The sequence below is a fragment of the Oxyura jamaicensis genome, chromosome 3 (assembly GCF_011077185.1).
Source record: "Oxyura jamaicensis isolate SHBP4307 breed ruddy duck chromosome 3, BPBGC_Ojam_1.0, whole genome shotgun sequence".
In the NCBI taxonomy this organism is placed as follows: domain Eukaryota; kingdom Metazoa; phylum Chordata; class Aves; order Anseriformes; family Anatidae; genus Oxyura; species Oxyura jamaicensis.
Window position 1 is genome coordinate 55,720,323 of NC_048895.1, and position 19,164 is coordinate 55,739,486.

The following is a 19,164-nucleotide window of genomic DNA, read 5'->3' on the forward strand; positions in this document are numbered from 1 at the left end:
TCCCTTCTGAGAAGGTCTGTTCATCCAAGTAACGTCAGCAGCATGAAAAATTGCACCTAGCCTGCCCCCAGCACTTGATGTCTAGATCTCAGAGTGCTGGCAGGCATGAAAATATACACAAGCAAAGCACAAGCGTGTCGTGAAATAAAGCCCATCATTTCCGAATACACACCTCACCTAGAACCAGCATTACTGCACACTCCAGAAACGTGTTCTGCCTTGCCACCTTGGGCCCACACTATGTCTGGAAACGAAGGTTATGGTTTATGTTGGCCACGTTAGATGTGCACATGTAGTACTTTGGGGTGGTGGAGGGCTGGACTGGTACGTTCGCAGTAGTTATGCTGTAGACCGTCACGCACATGAAGGCAAGACAGACATGGAATAGAAATATCCTTGTGTGAATAACAGGTTCCCATGAGAAGAAACAGCGGGGTACTGAGCCTTTAACAAATGTGGAGAAGGAAGAATTGTTTGAATGGGAAATGATAAGATAATGGAAAGGCTCTGGCTCACAGATGTAACATAATTTGAATCGGATAACTGCTCTGATTTTCAATACATTAGTAATTAATGACTGGCATTTGGAGAACGTCAGGTGGATAATACAGCAGTTAGGGGAGCTTTCAATATCTTCATCTTTTAACAACTTGTTCCGCCCCCATCCCTTTAAACTGTGTAAAACAGCATCCAGGGAACGCATAGATGTTTTACATGCGTTCTGTAATAGAGGTGCCCACTGTTAGATGAGAGCTCTATTAACTGTGCAGCACCTCCGGAGTCCATTAACAGGGACTGACAGCAGTACAAGCCCTGGAGGATCACTTCTAAGTCTTGCATCGGGGTGAAAAAGGTCTTTAGACAGAGATCAGTACCTCGCTGCACAGCCCCCAAAACCCTGTAGCTGGAGGCTGTGCAAGTGTTCCCTGCCCTGCCTCCATAACCTCTTCAGAGGCACAAACAGAAGACAGCAAAGACTTCTAACTCCCAAACCCACCCTTGATATTTCTTGTATGACGTATTCTTGGGATACAGTCACTTAGTCTTAACTGCTTGTAACACACATGACAGTTGCAGAGCTTGGGGACCGTATTTCTCAATTGAAGTGTTTGCCACTTCGGATACTGCTTGTTGCACTCTTCACTGACGATAACAACTCAGTAGCTTTCCAATTAAAAAGTAGTTAAAATAATTTCAGTAACTGCTCTCTAATCCAGAATCCTTTTCTCCTTTCTTTTTTCCTGTGGTTATATAATAAAATAGGTCATTATTTTCCTAAATTCTCCTTTCTGCTCTTTTCTAAAGGTAAGAAAAAGAAGAGGATAATGAGCTATAGCACTGAAGAGTTTATGTACAACATCCTGTCAAAAAGCACAGTGCAATTAAAAGCGTAAGGAGAAAAAACAGAGACATGTATCTTTAATCACTTAGAGCAAATGCAGGTGCTACCTGCAAACAGCACACTTTTAAAAAGCCAAGGATGAACTTCAGTTTAAGATATTCTAGTGAAACCACCACTTTAAAAAGCTACTTCTGATACTTTACCCAAACTACAACAAGGACAAAATTTCCATTTCCTACACTTCCAGCCCCTTCAAAAACCTTAATTTAAAAAACATAACCCTTTGTAAGCAGGGATACCTTCTGTCAAACAGCTATCTCCAAAAACTCAAGCTATAAATACCAAATGTGAATCAGCCCGGCACCTGGACGAAGGCTTGGTAAAGGTGAGCAGGGGTCAAATGTGCTTGGAGTGAGATCCACCAGGAGCAGGAAAGGTGCAGAAGGCCAGAAATTTCACACCTTCTATTTTTTTTACCACCTGATTTTTGAATAAACTTGGGACAGGTGGAATCTGACACTTAGAAAATAATGTTGATGCTTCCTTGACCTGTTTGTTAAAGATCATGCGGTGCTCACCAAAGATGCCCAATTGGTATCCTGGGGACCGATCCCATTTACTCACCATCAGGCTTGGTACAGGCCTGGGAAGGACGGCACATTTCTCACCCTGCTTGTCAAAATATCTCTAGAGGCTTACTTAAGAGAAGACTCAGGCATGAGGAGGTTCAAAATGCTGAGGACGATTACTCACTACAGCAGAAGCTGTCATTCTGCATCATTTTGAGTCTTAAAGAAAAGGGCAACTTATATAGTGACTAGTACAGTGTATTATAATAGTAGTAAACTATGCTATTATGAGCAAAAAATACAATATGGATAAGGCATTTCTATTACTACTGAAAAAAAAATGAAAATAAAGGATATTTGACAGATCTGCTAGCAAGTGCTGGTCTCCGCAGCGCAGCAAACAGCAATTTCCTCCCCATTTTGCATCCACCACTCAGTGCTGCTTCCTGAGGTTTGGTCACCTGCAAGTGGGGAAGAAATTTGGCTTGCCGAACCTTCAACCGCTGGTAATGACATGTGAAGACAGACAGAGACCAGCCTGACTCACAGAGCCCAGGTGGAATTTGCAGGAAGGATATCATATGGACAATTTGATCCAGGAAACTCTCTGAGACTGACTCCAAAGGAGCAGCCTCTGAGTGAAGCTCAAGTAGTGGACACTGCAAAAACCACCCCGAGGGCTGCAGGTGGTTAATTCCTCGAACAAATACAACTTTCTGAGAGAAACTCTGCTTGAAAGGCACAGTCTTCAAAAGGTATTTTTAAAATACGCACCTCCCCTCACATGGCACATATGTGCCTAATGACATATTAGACTGGAAAATCACATTACGAATAGGCAGCACATCTGAAATGTTGGCTTGACAAACCGAGATTTGATGGAGGGCTGCACTTCTGCAACAGGTAGCTGGAAGAAGAGGTTTTATGCAAATCAAGTACATTAGGAATGAGTTCTGTAATAGTCTTTAGGCAAATTAAATGCTTGCTCTTGAAAGCCTGATTGTATGTTTTATCTTCCAACTAGTAAGTGCTGCTTTTTTTAACACTGTTTTCATCTGTACCTTGACTAGCCTTTTGTCCTCCCCTAACTGTGCTCTAAGAGGAACTTTAAAGCTCTTTAGAAGGTGCTAAATCAACAGCTTTGAGTACTGGTATCTTCTGTCCTTAGCACAACCCATGGCGGTGCTATCTTCCCGCTACGCCACCCAGCCCTGATCTGCAGAGGTTGGCCAGGATTACCTTTAAGACCAGGAGTGCAGTCCAAAAGAGCACCTGCCTCCTCAGATTCCCGGTTAGGGTGCAGAAGCTTATGTAATTCTTAAGAATTCTTAAGAATTACAGAAGAATTCTTACAGAATTCTTAAGAATTACAGAAGCTTAATTACATAATTAAGCTCTATGTAATTTCTGCAGCCTGGGACCCGGAAGGCTGCATCCACTGCCCGAAGTTGCTCCCACACCTGCTGGGGAAGCTGCCCTGAGCTGTCACCACCATGCTGGAGACTGCTGATGCTGGCATGAATCTGTCTGAGGCCCCTCCTTGGTGCCCTCTGCGCAAATGGCTGTGCAAACTGCTGCATCTGTCGGCTGCCTCCAATTTCCGTCTTCCTAAATTCCTCTCAAAAATCTAGTTTCCATCAGTAGGACGCCATCCTTTGCTTCTTTTTCCGAGCTCCCAACTCGATTATGCATTGTTAAACAGCTGCTGCATGTCAGAGTGAGTGAAGCAACCTGTCTGCATCTCCTTCTTACTGCTCAAGAGTTTGCGCAGCTCCCGAGATTAAAGACTTGACAGAAATGATCAGCAAAATAATCTATGCCCATTCCTCTTAATTTAAAATCACAACCAGTGTATTCTCCCCGGAAACCAATACTAGTAGGCCTAAAAATCTCTACCGTTGCAGTCAGCACCATTTGTAAAGTAAAAGCAGTAATAAAGCTGCATTTTCCGCATATTCCTACTGGAGTAAAGTGGAGAACCAGATCAGAAACTAGTAAAACAAGGGGCATGATCGTGATTTACTTGTTGAGAAGCTTCTGAGAAAGGAACAGCTGGCAAGAGAGTATTTATGTGTCATCTGAAGGATGATACCTTCCACCAAGGCAGCCTAATCCATAAAGAGAGCAGCAGGATATCAGAACTGGGTGCATAATAAATTGGAATCCTTGAGTGAGTCTGAACCCTTCTGAGACTGAAAGTGCTGGTAGCACTTTTCCTTTTACAAATGAGAAATTATGACTATTAACTGAGACACACTGATGCACAGGATGCACTCCAAGGCAGCCACAGACAGCTCATTAATTATTATTGTAGGTTGGAGAGAGGAAGAAGTATTCCATGATCTGAACGAAGACTAATACCATACAATGCCACAAAACACGCAAGAGCCAGAGACAACCATTTGTAATCGATATGTGTAGAGTCCTTTGAAAAGCAAATTAACACTTCCTCCTTAATGCTACCCCCTCTTTTCCTCTTTTCTGTACGTAAATTCAGTGGACACGGCGTATCTTATGTAATCAGAATTGTATGGTTTTCTCCACACATACCTGAAGTTGATGGGTTTGTTCTCCTTGTTCCTGACATGCAGTATATACTACATACTGAAACAGCACTGTCAGTCTGCTCTCACCCCTGTGACTGCATTAGTGTCAGGGAAGGTTATATATAGGTGCTTATCTATAGAATTTCCACAGTGCCAATCACTGAGGCACTTCAGCACCTCAGAAGCTTTACTGAACATACCCTTGCAGCAGTCCTGCTCTGTAGGGGCAGGATGTCCTATCCCCATTTTGCAGAAGGGGAAGACAGAGATGGAAGGCCTCACTCAAGGTCACGTAGGGTAGCTATGGAGGAATGGAGGACCACATCTTATTCCTCAGTTCCAGTGCAGGGTGTCAGCCTAGGAAGAGCAAGCGTGTACAGAGAAGTAATGGGAATTTGGTAAGAAAGTGCCTCTACTCATTCAATTTTATAGCTCTGAGACATCTTGGCCCTTTTCAGCGTCTCTCAGTGAGATCACCTTGATCACTGTCTTGGTTCCTCTCTGTATTTGGAAGTTTCTCAACTGCTTCCCTCTGAGCTGTCTCCCATCTCAGCTCCCACTGCTTCAAGCTGGTCCAAGGGACCCCTCTGTGCCTTCCTCACCCCGATTCAGTAACTCCTGGCGCAATGCATCCTTACTTCTCTCTTGGCCTCTTTGAGTTACCGCAGGCCCTCCCTGCACATCCATCCATATGTTTGGCAGGTGCAGATGGTGCCTTAACTTAAGACACAATAAAATCTTGGTCACTTGGACTTGAAACAAGGTGGTGGCAGGGACAGGATGGGACAGGAAGTGGCGTACCTAGTATAGCAAAATTAGGTAATACCAGTGCCATGGTGCCAGCTGAAACAGCACTGTCATGCTACATGTTTAATTTTCTTCACCTCTGTACAATTCAGTATGACTGCTTTAATACATGTCACGTATCCAGGTATCATGAAACACATGCAAAATACAATGTCACGTAAGTCACCTCTCCCTCTCTGCTGGGACCCCTTAGCCAGAGTTTCTGTTCCTTCAGGGACGTGCCCAAACTGCCCCGTCAGCTCCCAACAGCCTGCCCTGCATTACTGTTAGGAGACTTTTAAAGTATGAGGGCAACCAACAAAGCTCAGCTCCTGTTCCATCAGCCGCAGCCGAGCAAACTCCTGTGAGCCCCAGTTTACTCTCAACCTCAAGTCCTTATTTTGGCCACAAAACCATTAGAAAACATGCCAGTAAGGACTGGAACGTACACTCACACGCATGTCCTGTGCACGGATCACTCACTCATTAATCAAAATATTAGGCAAAGTATTTTTCTACATATTTTGTTCAGCCTATTTGCCTCTTACCAGTTAAACCATTTGCCCTAGAACTCCCTAACCTACCATTTGCAAAAAGGTTTATCCAGGCAAAGGAATATTTTCTCGTGTCTTACAATTATCCTTAAAATCAATGTTTATAGATACACATGTACAGACTTACGTGTAGAACAGATTTAATTTACATGAATGATTGCTGGGTGTTTATGCAGGTCATGATGAAGAAGTGCTAGTAAATTCATTGAGCCTCATGTATTCCTAGCACAAATGTCACTACAGAAAAATTGCAGATGTATTTTAGCAATGGCTTAAAGCAATTCTACTCATATGGAAAATAGTATTCCGCTCCTTGAAAAGCCAGTTCCTTCCATATCATGAGGCCAATTACACAGGCCTCAAAAGGAGAAAATAATTTGTATGAATATGCTTTCTAAAGCTCTTTTAACTGATTTGAAAAGTTTATCTTTACATAAAATGTGCCGCGTTAGATTTTAGTGTCTGGCATTCTTCCACGGCTAGCACTAAGGCTTTCACAGAAGGATATTTTTGGCTTTATGATAGCAAAAGGATCCTCTTTCTAACCTGAAGACATTGGACTTTGAATCTGTCTCTGGTCCAGGATTGAATATTGCTTGTCCTGGGCTTCAGGCCAGTGTAATTTGGGGAAAGAAATTCCACATTTGGGAAAATCAAGAATCCATTCTTTGGCAGTTTCTTTTTCAAATGGTGGCTCTTTGATGCTATTCGGAAATTTAAAATCTTGGAAGCTGTTTCTGAGGAGCTGGATTTATTGGGTGTTGTGCAGGTGAGGTAGCCAAAGGTCAAATTTTCGTCTATCACATGATAACTGCAATTTATCTGCAACTTGGTTCAAAGAATTTATTTCATGGGCATTAGCTGTATTTAATTATTTCTTGATATTATACATGCAAACTCTATTGGTAAATAATTTTGCGGGGAGTGACACAATTTCCTAAGCCTTTTTGCTCCCGTATTACAGAAAAGCAGTAGAAGAATAACATGAGCGTGGTCTCATTACTGCACCCAGCAATCTGTCTGTAATCAGGTTTGCATGACATGCACTGCCCTGCGTCTTCTAAACAACGTGTACTCCACTGCAAGGCAGAGGTGCGTTAAGAAACAGCTCCCCAAGCAGCTGTGGCCATGCCCCTGGCCTCCGTGCTAGCACCAGCTCCACGCTCCTCCAGCCTCTGTGCTGACACTGGGCCGCTGCCTGCCTTTGTTGGGGGCAGCCTGGGCAGCAGGTATGGCTGGAAACCTTGTTGAGGGGGAAAATGAGGCTGTGCAGGAAGGTGGGAGAAGACAGAGTCCTCTAGAGCTGCTTTTCCTTTGCAAACCAGACTGGGGAACAACCTGAACTAAGGTCTTCTGTCGTGGAAACACACTGACAGTCCCCACTTATTTTGCTTGCTGTATGACATACTTTATTTAGAAGAATCACTGTGCTTCAAACTCAATTAGTCCTAAATGCTATTGTTCATGTTAATACAATTGTTATTTTGATTGATAATAAAAGCCTACACTCCATAGTAAAAGCAGCAATGTGGGACACAAAGACATTACAAAATCTATAACCTGACCCTTTAAAACCTGCCTTGAACCATCAGACTTGACTTATGAGACTAGTTACAATAGCGCTTCATGCAAAAAGCATTAGGTTAATGCTGGATCAGGCAATGTTGCCAAACACACCCTGGCATAATTAATCAAGAATATTTCAAAACCAGATCACCTCCAAGAGGTTATTGATTTCCTGTCACGACACGCTTTCCTTATGAGGTGCTACAATGCTATGTATCTGAGATGTGCTGGCATGTATTTTTCAGTGACTAAGCCTTGATCTATCTTCCTGGATTCCTGCCACTGGTGCATTGACATCTGCAACTACTCATGTTTGACAGTCTCATGCATGAGCTATGTGGCTTCCAAGTTGGACGGGATTCGTATAGGAGACTTTCTGAATACTTCAAATGTAATTGAAAGCAGATAAATACAAGGGTCTCAAGAGAGTGGCATACTTTGTACAAATGGTATCACATTAAATCATGCATATACATGCTTAGAATGAGAAAGATCGCAGTGTTAACCAGCATAGTATGCAAGGAAGTTTTTCCCCTTTCTCTAAAATACGTATGAATCCTGATAATGTCCCATTTTTCTAAACTCCACATATGCTGCATGGCTGACGTGTGGTTGGACAAGCACGTAAATGTACACATTTGGGAGAAGGGTTGGGGGGAGAGGAACATGTATGGAGACTGGCAGGTGTTTTGCCTTTCATTCATTCTTGAACTAAAGCACTTGTCTTCTGTGAGCCATGCCTGCTATATGATGACAGCTGAAGACAAACTACGCAACAAATAATCTCAAGATTATGCCATTATAATGTAAAATGTCAGCAAATAAGAAATGATCTTTTCTCTTAGAGCAAAGTTCAACTTTATTCCTTACATAGAACATATTTTTACTTGCCTGTTTTTCTTGGTGAATGCGGACATTGCTATCCTGATCTGTAAATGCATGTTTGTACATACTTACTGAATAATGTAAAATAGAGGATGTAAATAAAACTGATGCCAACTCTCATGTACAGAGTTCATCTTTTACATTGCCTTTTTTAGATTTTGAACTCTGCAAAAACAAGTAATCTTCCTTTATTGCAGATAATGCAAAGCTTGATAAACTCTTCTAATTGGAAATAAACTAGTTTCCTGCTGTCAAATACCTTGAGGATTGCAGTGATGGGTAACATATCATAAGCACAAGAGGACTATGATATTGAATATATGAGATACCAAAGGGCTTCAAGATAATCAGTTTGTAGCAGAGTTGTATTGGCTTCTCTACATTGTCTTGCAGACTCTGGCCTGATTTTTTCTGCTCACTTTAACCTTGGTAAGTCTGGCTCCAATTCCCTCCTTAAGAGCCCAGCCAGGCTGGTCTCGCTGATGTATCAGTGACCTGCATGGCCTTTCTATTCCAGATGTGAAATAAGAGTTGAAGATGCGATGTGATTCTTCTTCTTACCACATGGTAGCATTTTTCCTAGTAAGGATGGCAGCAGAACTGTTGTGTGTGGCCAGTAGTTCCTCGGAGAGCAGTAGTTGAGGGCAAGAGCTGCAGAGGGATAAGTGGTCTCATGTCTGATACACTGGGGAACCCTGGAGAAAAGAGGACTTCCTACTCTGCCTGGTGTTGCAGCTCCTGCCATGGAATGAAGTCCTCGAAGACTTCTGTTCCGGCCTCCCAGCAACAGCAAATCTGCTGAGGTCCTAAGCAACTGGTGTGAGGTACCCTTTGGTCTCCTTTGCAAGACTCTGCTAAATGAGGTCAGAGAAGTTTATCAGTTTGGTCACAACTGCAGTATTGTAACGCATTCTTCTGGTATCAGAAATCTTATCCATATTCCCCTACTGCTACAGGGATTCAAGACAGAGCTTCCTTTGCAGCACCTGCTCATAAAACTGTAAAGCAAGGCAGCTGTAAAGTTTTGCCATGTACCTTTCAGCTGGTCTGATCTCCTCTGGGTTGGGAGATGGATGCTCGTATCAGGACTGAAGTCACCCATACATGCAAGTGACTCATGATGCTTTTCTGCTTTTCTTTAAAGGTCAGAAATATCTTCTTTTTTTTTTTTTTTTTTTTTTTTTTTAACTGTAAGGTTAGCCAACCACTGAAGACTGCAGAGTCTCTGTCCTTGGAGATAAAAGCTGACTGGACATGGTACAGTGCAACTGGCTTTAGGTGGCTCTGTTTGAGCAGAGGAGGTGGACAAAATGATTTCCAGAGCTGCTTTCCCACCTTGGCAACTCTGTGATTCTGATCCATGATCAGAATGTTCTTGGGAACATGATCTATGTCCCCAAGTGCCTGGCTGTTTGGTTACTGGCCTTTACATCCAGTCTTGTCAGTCCTCCGTACCTCTTCTTCCATCTCCCCTTCCTGGCCAGGACTGGGACCACAAAATGTTGCTGCATTTTTATGCATGGTCTTGACACCATCTCCTTGGTTCTCTGGGGTGAGAGCAGAAAGGGAGAAATGAACTGCCCTGACCTGCAGCATTTCACCATTGTGTACTTAAGAAATCTCTTTTGTTCACACTCAAAGTATTTTCTAAATACAACAGTCCTGTAATTGTCAACATTTTGTAGCTGAGGAACAGAGAGACAAGAGGAAGGCCTCAGCTCCACATGCAGTTTCCTCATCGTTAATGATCACACTGTGTGCGACTGTGTTTGAGGTGGAAGATTATGGAGATGCCTTTCAAGTGGGAACAGATTGGTCCGTCACTGGATGTGTTTCATAACATTAGCTATAACATCACTCTGTTGCAGCTAAAATAACCCACAGTGTGAGAATTGCAGAGGAAACCCTTACACACAGGGATGATCACTGCAGACGTTCATTGGTGAAGAGAGAGAACAACAACCCTGATGTGCCTGAGACTCACTCCGATAGAGGCCTTACACTGGAGAATGGCATCTGCTGGGAAGGGGAAAATGCACATTTGATTAAGAGCACCTCAGTTCCACACCAGCAATATTTTCCACTTGGAGGGCAGTAAGATTAACCTTGCTGCTAATGGAAAGGCAAGGAAACCTGCCTAAGATGCTGGTGTGGAAGCCAGGGTGGATGGCTAGGTGGGCACAGAAGGTAAGGGGAGATCTGTTGCAAAAAGCAGGTTTACTCTGAAGGGCTGGTTAAGACCTCCATCTCCAGATCCAGAGCTAGAGCCAGCTCAGCTGCACAAACTGAAAGAGAGACTTGCTTGAAAGGCAGATTTGGGTCTGCACCTAGCCTGGACTACAAGGTAGGAAGAGCACATGGTGGATATAGCAAGGATGGAAGAAGCCATTCTACCAGGCCCGAGAAGAAGGACTGAGTCAAGAGCATTGCAAAGACATGCCAGGAGGAAAAAAGACTTACCCAATACTGTCGACTTCTTATCAGTCACTGGCTTTCTCATGTTACATGTTTATTTTTTTACTCCCATCCATAAGGTTGCCTTTGCTTTAAGCCCTTGGAGCCACTGCTAGCAAGTATCTATACGCTGCTTATTAGGGGCACCCACGTGTGTGATTCACTTCTGCAAGTCTCTGTGGGGGGTCCTGAGCCAGTGTTATTTTCAGCAAGAATACCAGAGTGATTGAATCTGGCCCATTCTGCTGGCAACGACACTTGATAAACAGGTTACAGGAGGCACATCCATGCCAGGCTGGGAACTTCAGTCCTTTTGCTTCTCCTCTTGTGTTACGGCTACAACATGCTCTTAGTGTGCTACTGAACTTTCCCTTGCAGAAGTATCTGGTTTTTGTGTTTTGTTGGTGGTGGTGGTTTTGGGCTGGTGTCAGTATTTTAATTACTTGACCTATTAGCCTCCAAAACTATGGGGTATTTTTGTTTAAGAATCTTTTTTAGTCTTGAACCAACTTCTTAACGCTCTCCATTTTTTATTTTTTATTTTTTTTAAAAAGATTGTCCCTCGGATAAAATGTCTAAGAGCAGCAGAACTACTAATAAAAGGCCTGAAACTATATTATGATCCTTCAATAAATCCTAAACTTTAAAGAGGTACCTCTAGCAGATGCTAACACTTCTTTCTCACCTCAGGAATACCTGTTAATATTTTACCATGCTGCCATTTTACTGCAAATGAAAAAGCCAGACAAAATCAAAAAATCAGAGCTTTTAACAAAGGGGTGAGAAGTATACTGAGACTCCAGCCAGCCCCCAGTTACTGTGGGACCAGCAGGGATTACAATTCCTTGTTATGTGGTATATTTTCAGTTTTATCAATAATTAAGTTATCTTTTAATTGTCACTATGCTCTATAAAACTCCTCTTTACCCTTGTATGATTTCTGTGAGGCTTGGGGAAAAAAAAAAAAAAAAAAAAAAGACAAGTTAAAGCACTTTATCTGTGCAGAAATGCATGAAAAGAAAGAAAGAACATTTTGTCTAAACCAAAGCAAGGGGATATCAGTGGTGGATTTCGTTCTGGAATGTGGGTGTTGGCAGTGCCTTCAACTGGGCTCAGCCCATGTCACCACACCTCTCCCATGTCCGGAGGTCAAACTTGGAAAAGTCCTGGTGTGAGGTCCACAGCTACATAAGGGCTTGAAGGTCCTGACCTCATACATTCATGGCAGCAGGAGAAGAAAATCCCGTGGATAAAATCCAATTTTTAAGCACCCAATCTAAGCACGTTATTTAAAATCATTTTATTAAATATGAGTGTATCTGCCTCTGTAAATGTCAATGTAGACATGCTAGAAGAAGCACAAGAGGAAAAGCTAGAGGAATATTTGGGCTGTTGCCTGAGAAATTTATTCCTGTTCTGACCTCTCTCTGCTGTTGAAAGCAGAGAGCAACTGGGACTTAAAACTAATGGACTGCAGCTCCAGGGCAACTTTAGACAGGGTCCATGAATGTGAGCCCAGGGTTTGCAGCATGCATCTCAGTGACTCATCTGATTGGGATTCCAGGATTCATGGCATGCCTTCAGCTAGGCATATCTTGTGAAGCAGAGAGGATGCAGTAGTAGGTTAGGGAGCCAGGCAGATCACAACAACGTTTGGGAGGGAATTGCTGCACTGTTTCCAACCTCCCCTTCCTTGGAAAAGTCACAACACTTTTAGGAATAACCACAAGACCAAGGAAGCTAACAGAACTGGCACTTTGGTCTTCCCTTCAACTGGCCTTTGGAAGGGATGAAGGAGCTGAAATGACTCTAGCAACGTTAGTGGATGACCTCAAGGTGGCTATGGACGTACTACAAAGCCTCGTGCCACGACCGACATCTGAACAGACGCTCGCCCCATCACCCCCACGCAACAGCTGGGAACCTGGCAAACACCAGCCAGCCTCTAACACGCCTCTAAAGCAGGGAAGCACGGCCTGTGTTTTAAAGAGACCTGAGCTATCACAACTGTAATTATTTGCACGCAGCCTAAGTGGCAGCACTAGGAATTGTGCCTTGATTCTTCAGGAAACCTTCTCTGAAGTCTGTTCTTTGCTGCAATAAAAGCTTTTTTTTTTTTTTTTTTTTCCAAAAAGTGGGGAATTCTGCTCACTCTGCATCTGAGAGAGGTCAGCAGCTCCTCTAACCAGTAAATCCATGCCTGAGAGTTGAGAATTGCAGATTAATTAAATTGCAAGTATTCAGTTGTTTACAGCTGGTTTTGTGCAGGGAGGGTTAATACAAAAATCTTCTATTTTTCAGAAAGGAAAGCAGTGTGGATTTAGGCTTTCTTTAATCTTAAAAGAAAAAAAAAAGTTTGAAAAAAAATCTATTTTTCCCCTTAAAATAAGAAAAATAATTAAAGTATATTCGATTTCAACTGAAAAGCCATTTTTCATTAAAAAGTAGCCTGAGTTTAATATGTGACCAGCTCTGGTGGTAAAGTAATTGAACAATATTATTGAAAAAATGTCTTGGTGCCTACCAGAATTCCTTTGTGAAGAACAGATGCATCTAGGGGGACTGAAATATAGTTGAAATAGTAGAAAATATTTGGAAGACCTTGCTAAAAGTAATTTTTCATCAAAGACATTAGCACTCTATTTGTCAAAGCATTCAGAAAGCTCTTTAATTCTGCTAGATTTGTTGTTAACACTGCTGCCTATGTTGGGACAGTAATAATCCCCCATTTAATAAGAAGCCACATTATTTAATTTTGGGTGAGGATTTGCAAATGGCAGCCTATTCATTCATTTATATATTCCAGATGTATTTAATAGTTTTCAAACTGCTTGGGGCTGAAAGTGGGGAAACAAAAAATAGATTGACTGGAATATGGCAACAGTCTTCAGTACATTATACCATGCTTTCTGCCCTCTGAGGAGTCTGAAATCACTTCGACTTCCATTTTGCTGTCTTGGTTTTATTGCAAGTAAGGAAACCTCTAGCCCTGACCTCATCTGGGAAGAGCAATCACCACATGGAGCATTCTTTCTCTTTCTACATTTACCCGTCTTTCCTCCATGGAACTCCTCTTTAGTGTTCTGCTTCCAGCCTCACACTGCCTGGGTGCTGCTCTGCTCCTCCAGCCTCCCTGTGCTTCCGTGGCATGGTGTGAGGACAGGTGTTAACATGGGCTTCATCACTGGATGTCGTGTGTGGCCTTTGGTAGGGAAGAAACCCTTCTTAATGCTGTGTTCCAGTAGGAGCTAAAAAAGAAGCTGCCTCGTCATTCACAGCCGCAGCAAGAGGCAGGCTTTCTAGAGACAGAGCAGCTATTAAGTCCTCCTAAGAGGAAAGCTTATGGAAGTTGGAGAAAAAGCATTCATGGTTAAGGATGCTCAGGTTTGAAATGTGCAGTGAACGGCAAGGAAATAAGTCACTTCACTGGTATTTTCAACAGTGGGAAAGCCAGTATTTTCCCAGTCTTGTAAGGATGAAAAAAAAAGAAAAAAGAAAAAAGAAACCAGAAGCAGTGGTAAAAAAGAAACCTACTGATCACCCTAAATTCAGGAAACATAAAAGATCCCATACAAAGTGCAGAATCCGCTAGAGCCATTGCATCACACGTCTCAAGTGCCAGTTCTTGCTACTAATACAGCTTGAGGTATTTATGCTCCCTGCTTACTTCTCAATGAGAGATGGGCAACTTACCTCGCATCTCGAGCAGGCGTGTGTGAGGCAAAAGCCTACAGACAGACATAGCAGATGGAGAACATATGAGTCAAAGCACGCTCTGTAAACAGAAGTTACAGAGGAAGATAGGTGGAATGAAAATTATTTTTTATTAAGTGCTTTTAGCATGTCCTTAGGAGCCAATTCCTTTAGCATTAGGAAACAGTTCTTGTAAGGAACTCCCAACTATTTGTTTTACTGATTGCTTTGGTAGAGATCTAAGTTTTGGGAATCCAAACTGCTAGATGAAAGTTCAGCACTGATAATGATGTTTGCGTAGGATGTATGTATCTTAGCCTGGAGGCTGACACAGGCTGAATACATAACATTCGAGCTGTGCATTTCAAAGAGGAGATGCACAGCTTTCCAGCATTTTCTCATTTCCATTTCAGCTTTTCATTCTTTTTAAATCTCTTCTTAGGGAAGAATGAAAGATGAGGCGAGTTCCTGGACATCGCTTTTTTTCATTCACTGACATTAAGAAGAGAAAATGGCAGAAAGATAAGATGGGAGGAAGAAAACTCATACTGGTAAAAATCCCAAACACTGAAGTGTAAGTTTTGATTAAAAAAGAAAAAAAAAAAGGTAAACAACAATTATGAAAATTAAAAGTTTCTGCCAAAGGACAATGGTTTATTTTCTTTGTTGGAAACAGCTTTTAATAATTCTATTAAGCATTTGATACCTTCCAACTACAAAGTGCTATCGGTGCAAAAATTTAAAATTGAAACAAGTTACAAGTTACATAAGGTATTTCAATTATAATGTCCATACATAGATGTATTAGTATATATTGTCTATATAAAACTCCTAGCATTTTAGAGCTAAGATTTCAGCTATCTTAAAATGTCATGCATCTGCAAAATACCATGCTTAGTTGTTTTAACCATAAGCACGTATGTCTGAGAACTCTATGGAGCTTCTAAAGACCTTGATAAAGTATTGTGGTTTCTAGAATAACACTAGCTCTTTATTTCTAGAAACAAATTTGATGTAAAGCTTGCATATAATTAACCAGTAAATGTATGTGTCTCCTGGCAGGCCAGTTATTCTCAAGGTTTCCACCCAAAGATGAAGTCTTAAGATTCACTCTGCTTTCCCTCGTCTCTCCTCCTCATGTTTGAATTCTGGTGTTTGCTTGCTGAAAGGCTGAGTTAACTCAGAGTTAATGGTGCTATATTTTACCTGCCTGAAGAATGGCCAGCAGAGAGGGCTGCTTTTATTTCCTTTAAAGCCATGTTGCCATAATATTGTATTGCATGATAGTCAGATGACTCCTACAGTCCACATAGAACTAGAATGATGTTACTGCTTCTGCTGCTCAAATAGTCTTTTTTTCAAAATGACTGGATTACCTAAAGCCACTTAGATAACCTCGGTGCAGTTTAGATATACAAGAGAATTTAGTATAACCAATGTTTTCTGCCAAATGTTATTTTTTAACACTTCCTCCCATGAATCCTAAACCACTTTTTGTTATTCATCTCACTAACCATTCATGGATGAATGGCAATTGCTGAATGTCTCAGAAACAACACCTTGAAAATGTCATTCAAATCAATTTCTCAACAGCATGAGAGGCTAGGAGGTAATTCACACTTCTTTTATAATAATATTCTATAAGAGGTACTGTAGTCATCTGCCTTCTTCCCCCACCCCCTCCAAAAGTAAAGGACTATAAATTCATTCTCATTTAGTGCAGCCAAATGTAACAGGCTGAGAAAAACACTGCAGGCAGAATACACTATGAAGACTGCTAAGCTGCAGGAAAAAAACACCTCCACCATTGCCCCAGGACTAACCCATTCCCCCAGAGCAGCAGGCGCATGAGGAGAAGGATTCTGCAAGGCAAACCTGGAAAATTTCTTTCCTCCTGTACGGAGCAATCTATCCACTGCCAGCAACTGCAGAAGCATCTAAGCCCAGTGCCTTGAACGCTGCCTCCTTCCAGCAAGAGGAGCTCAGAACCCAGCTTTTGTCTCCCATATATTATCTACGTATGAACACCTCCAGGGTCCCTCTCCCTGAAACTTCCAGTAGGGTATATACACTTTAGGGGTTCAATGATCTCCTGATCCTCAGATGTCAAGACAATATTATTCCAGCATTCACTAATATCCAGCTCTGCCCTGACTCTAAAACAAGCAGTGGTTCAAGTCCCAAGGCTGGGACAAAGGGATTAGAAACCCTATGGCTAAAAGACTGCTTCATCCTTTCAGGTGCCAGCTGGTGGATGAGGAGGTACCAGCTAAGAAGCTCATACTGCAAGATCAGTCCCACACCTGGCATTTGAGATCAGTGTTTGGCAGTGGCACCATAGCCCCTAAGCACCCTAAACCACTGCAACAGCAGATGCAAACCACAGCAGAAGAAGGAATGAAGCAACCAAACCCAAACCATCTCTTCTCAAGGTCTGCATATATTACTGAGAGCAGGTGTAAAAAAAATATGCTGCCTCTTTCCCTAATCAGACATGCAGACCAGGCACATTCCTGTAAGTCAGTTACTTTCAGGCAAAACCTCTGATAAATCTTACAGCTAAGGGTGGACCCACTTTTTTAGCACAACATTTGAACCTGATCTCTTTTTGCTTCTGGTGACTTCATATGAAGGATGCTGGCACCACACAGTCAAGGACGCCGTAGCTCGAACTCCTCTCAAGGTGGACGCTGCATAATCTCTCTCTCATTTCACACGCAGAACAGAACAGCCTGCACTTGCCGTGAGCCTCAGCCTCGCAGGACTGTTGGGGAGCTGGCAAATATTCTGCCGTATTTCAGTGCTGCTCCAGCTCTCCTTGTTGGAACAGCTTTGTGCTCTTTCAGTCTGACTGCTGCCTCACGTAGGAAAGATTACTCTTCCCTTCCATCACGCCTGGAAGCAACAAAGCAGACATGCAGGCCAAAAAAAACCCCAACCCAACCCTTTTGAATTCTGTTTTTCAGCATTTTCCGTGACGGTTCCCAGTCTACGGTACAGGGCTGACGAGTTCATTGTGTGCTCAGCTGTTAAGAAAGACACCTTTTTCCCCACAGCTCACCTGCTAGCACTGCTGAGCAAGAGCACCACTGTGCAGCATCTCCCTCATCATGGAAGACATACCCTGGGGAGAAGGGGAACTTCTACAGCGCTGATTTCTGGGCTGCTGCACAGCCGGATAGGGCTCAGGTAGGTCAGGGAGCCTCAGAGGCTGCCTGGGATGAAAGCAAAGCTTTCACCTTTTCGTGATGTATCAGGAAGAATTTTTGAAGTGAATTGCTCGTGTTCAAAGGTTTGGACCTACCCACAGAAGCAGTAGAAAATTTAAACCCACTGCGGTGCTCCGTAGCTATTGAGCTGTTCACACGGCCTGTCCTTCTGTCCCATCAGCGAACATTTCCTGCTAAAAGAATTTCTGGCAGGGCCGCTTCATTCTGTGCAGGGAGCAGAAAGTCAATGCACTGATCAGCAATCGCTTTGCTAAAGAGCACCCCACAAATCAGGTCTCGTCTGTCTGTTTGCCTTCACATTTCTGCTGGAGCCTCTATAATTAATTTAAACAGATATAAGCACTTCTTCTCCTCTCCTTTTTGATGCCAGCTATTCCAACAGGCTGTGCACTGAAGCTGCAGCAATTTCAAAGGCTTCCGCTCCCTGTGCAGAGCGGAGCAGCTGCAAGAATAGTTTTTTGAAGAGGAAATGGCACCCAATGGGACTGGCAGGCGGCTGCGAGCTGAGCTCAAACAGCCCCCGAAGTCCTTGGGAGCATCTGAGGACATCAAAAGACAAAAGATCCAGGCTGAGAAAAGCTTGAAGAATTAATTTAACAGACTCCCCCCTCCAACCCTGGAGCTTTCTTCTTGCAGGCAGTGTGTCTGGGAAGAAGTCTTCCTCACATTTGGTTCTGATGATCCTGCTCCCATTGAAAAGCTGGAAATACAGGGCTGCACGATGGGCAGTTGCATTCCTTGTTAATTTTTTAAGTTACAAATATTTAAATTGATAAATGTATATAAAAAAAACTGCATTCCTGTATATCATTAAAAAGCTAGTGTATGTCTGTTAATATAAATAAGCATACTGCCATATTTCAGTGACCATAAACTACTCACAGTGCTTCATGCATGTGTAAGTGGTTAACAGATGGACTCATTGACATGATTGATCTCAATAAAACTGTACTTTTTATGATAGCTGGCAAACACATTCCTCTGTTATTTAGAACACAGCATACACATTCCTCCTATCCTATTTAAGAGATTTATAGAAAATTTAGCACCTTGGTTTCATACACGAGTCTGTGCACAGGTGCACACATCCTCTCCTTCCAAAGTGTGTAAGGTCAAGGACTTGGAGTCGAACTTTGCAACCTATGTGAACTTCTAGACCTGATTCAACAGGCTTCAGACCGAGCAGCAGGGCATTCGCTGAAGCCCTGTGGCCACTGCCACTCCTGCAGGACTACCACAGCTGAAGCATGCCCTTCAAACAGCAGTCAGTTTTCATGGCAGGCTCACAGACCAGAACTATTAGACCAAATGCATGTTCTTTTCTGAAAGCTGCATGCTTCCTTAATTCCCTATGTATAAATAGATGCCATTTTACTAGACTCCGCTACAGCACATCATCGAGAAGTTGTCTAGAAAAAGAACTGACACAACACATCCTGCAAAAGCCTCTTCTTTGTCAGATTGCACTAATTATACACCCACTGCATCAAACTTCTCCATCTTTGTCCTCCTAACTGGCAAATTCTGTCTTTCCCCATC

General features: G+C 42.6%; 1 protein-coding gene across 2 annotated transcripts in view; it reads right to left on the minus strand.

The window, feature by feature from the left end:
• Positions 1 to 19,164, minus strand: part of AIG1 (androgen induced 1) — a 123,231-nt gene that overhangs the window by 14,539 nt on the left and 89,528 nt on the right. The window lies entirely within an intron of this gene.